Here is a 3,515-nt window from a genome sequence, read left to right on the forward strand (position 1 = left end):
GTGTATTTTCTTTCATACAGAAAAATGACAAGGCTATTTATGCATTCTTTCATTCACATATTTATAACCTCCCATCTAATTCATTCTTATTAACCAGAGTGACTTACAATAATAATATATATATTTTTTTAAAAAAATCACAATTCATAATCAAACACACACACATAATAGATTGTAAAACAACACTGTTCACATGGCTCCTCCAAAGCTAATGGAACAGGCAGTATGGTTAGCTAAAAAATGCTTATTTTTGTAACATATGATGTAAGGACACTATATTTTTTATCCAAGGCTCAACAGAAGGACAGAGTCACACGCTGGGTTCAGTATAGTTTCCAAACAATGGCCAAAAGAAGTTTAAAGAGTTGGACAAATTTAAGGTGGATTGTCTCATCAAGAGAGGAAACTTCAGTGAAGTTATGTACCCTCAAGTGAATAGTAGTATGTCTGGTCCCGGTAAACAGCGGTCTTCAACATTCCTACCAGCAGTACTCTGTGGCAATGGTTTATTAGATGCATGGTGGCTCTATAATCTGACCCTAAGAGATTATTCTTTCTAATCCTTGAGCCACAATATTTCGGAATAGATCATGTAGTTCTTTCAAATCCCTGTCTGATAAAATAACAATTTGATAATCCACATACATGAATCAGACCATGCTTCAGTCATCGTTGATTTCAATGCTGTGAGAGGGAGTCTCAAGACGCTTCTTTTGGTGCCTCCCAATAACTCTCTTAACACATACAGAAATTAGGAACAGGCCATAATCTGGGATGCTATGAAAGCAGTATTGAGAAGACATTGCCTAAAGTCCATCATTTTGAAGAAGCAGAAATCAGCATTACAAACTGAGATGGTAAAAGACATATTGGCCTCAGCAGACACAAGGACTGAACTGAAAACTTTATGCCAATTTATTGTGTAAGCACAGAGAGCTTCTAAGCACAAAATGCTGAGTATATAAGCACCTCCATGCAAAAAGTAACTGTGTATATTATGAGCTTGGAAATAAATGCTCTAAAATGATAGCGAGAGCTTTTAAGGTCCAGAAGGAACAAAACCATATAGGCCATGTTGCCAATTCCTAGGGTCCAAGGTCCCTTTGCCCCCCCATAAAATATTTGAGGGGACCGGGCCCCCACAAAGCTAATGGGCATTGCCATTCAAATGGTGTGCATGTGCCACATATTGTGATCAATTATGCGGGGTGGGGCTTACCTGCTCCTACCCATATTTTATTCAAGTTGGCATGGCAACCTGTCATATTGTGACAGACGACAGTTCCCTTTTCACTACTAATGACATTAATCTCACTTTAAGAGATGTTTTATAGGTTTCTACTATTCTAATAGCTCTCCATCACAAGCGCCTTTTTTTGTTTTAGAGAAAGCTGTAGATAAAAAATAGTCACATGTCCATAAAGAATAGAGTAGTTGATAATGGAGGAAGAAGTACAGTGAGTCTTCAAAAAAATTGAAATGGGTTAGATGGATAATCCCCAGTACAGTGGTACTCGTTCCGGAGGTCTGTTCTTAACCTGAAACTGTTCTTAACTAGAGGTGTGCTTTTGCTAATGGGGCCTCTTGCTGCACCGCCGGCACACAATTTCCATTCTCATCCTGGGGCAAAGTTCTCAACTCAAAGTAACTCTTCCAGGTTAGCGGAGTTTGTAACCTGAAGTGTTTGTAACCTGAGGTATTTGTAACTTGAGGTACCACTGTATTAGATGGGAATAATCTACTCTGGTCTAATATCATGCAGATTTCTGGCTTCTTAATAATAATAATAATAATAATAATAATAATAATAATAATATTTATTTATTTATTTATTTATTTATTTATTTATTTATTTATACCCCACCCATCTGGCTGGGTTTCCCCAGACACTCTGGGCAGCTCCCAACAGAATATTAAAAACACGATAAACCATCAAACATTAAAAACTTCCCTAAACAGGGTTGCCTTCAGATGTCTTCTAAAAGTCAGATAGTTGTTTATTTCCTTGACATCTGATGGGAGGGCATTCCACAGGGCAGGCACCACTACCGAGAAGGCCCTCTGCCTGGTTCCCTGTAACCTCACTTCTCACAGTGAGGGAACTGCCAGAAGACCCTCGGAGCTGGACCTCAGTGTTTTACTCTATAACCCTATATGTCAAAAGAAGTTCATGCTATGCAAAACTTGCTTATTCTACCAGACTCTTATCAGGATATGGTATTTCATTTTCCCTTTGCTCTAGTACCAATGTTTGGTTTCATGGTGTCAGGGGTTCAGGAGCAGAGGCACAGGGAAGAGAGGAGATGGAGAGCGAAGGGGAAGAATCCGAGGGGAGCGTAGGAGAAGAGGACAGTGGAACGAGGGATTCCATGAGCCTCTCCAGCGAATCGGAAGATTCACAGAAGGGGGCGCCAGTGGCCAGGGGTAGGGGGTTCCCAAGGGGAACGTCCCAGGAGCAAGGGGGCAGCAGGGACTCCCAGAGCAGTAGCTGGAAATCAGGACCAGCTTCCCCACCAGAGCAGAGTGGGGGGGAAGAGTCCCAAGGATCGGGGCCAGTGCATTCCCCACCAGGGAGAGAAGATAAGGCAGGGCTGACCACACCTCCATCGGAGAGTCAGACAACGGAGGGGAGGTCAGATCCGGCCAGCATCCCGGAAGAGGGAAGCAGTGACAGAAGTAGTATAACGGTCAGGAGGAAGGTCACTGGGTTGGCGCGAGAGGCAAGTTCAAATGTACAGGAGCGCGGGACAGCAGAGAGTGAGGATTGGGAACCGGGTCCTAAAGCCCGCCGGAGGGAGGGGGAGGAGCTAAGCGACTCAGCGTCGGAAGAGTCCAGAAAGGGCAATGCCCCAGCGGGCAGGAGGACCCAGAGGAGGAGAGAGCAGCGTAAAAGGTGGAGCCGGGCTAGGATCTTAAACTGGTGTCATAGGGGAGGAGACTCAGACGGTACTTCGCCGGTCTAGGCTTTAAGACGTAGAGCTGCGCGCTACGGCTTGGAAATGGAAACTAATCTTCAATAAAGACTTTTGTACATAACGACAGCCTAGCGTTGGTCCTCTGTGAGCTGGGACCTAGAGGCAGCTCTGACACATGGATATTGTGGTATGGAATGTATTGCACCTTATGGAAAAAAGCCTTTCAATAAGAATTTACTCTTTAAAGAGAAGCAGCTGACACAGGCGTCCAGACTCCTTGACCAAAAGCACTTCTCACTGTTTTGCACACCAGTGTAAATTAATCACAACCATCTAAATACCCCAAACCCCTCAAAAGGTGAATGCCACCAGCAGGGAACTCATTTGTAGATGACCTTTGTCCATATTTCCTAGCCAGCAGCTGCAGCCAAAGATTGCGGTGGCCTCCTGCCCAGTGATACAAGAGCTTGGGTTAATTATGATAAGGACATTGACGTTTGCCCTCAATGCAGCTGCACAGATTTACACTAAACTGAGTTGCATCACATTATGTACCTGTGAGAGAACCTTTCCCATTGTGGATTAACTTTGTGCAACTGA

The sequence above is a fragment of the Podarcis cretensis genome (genome assembly GCF_951804945.1).
Source record: "Podarcis cretensis genome assembly, chromosome: 3".
In the NCBI taxonomy this organism is placed as follows: Eukaryota; Metazoa; Chordata; class Lepidosauria; order Squamata; family Lacertidae; genus Podarcis; species Podarcis cretensis.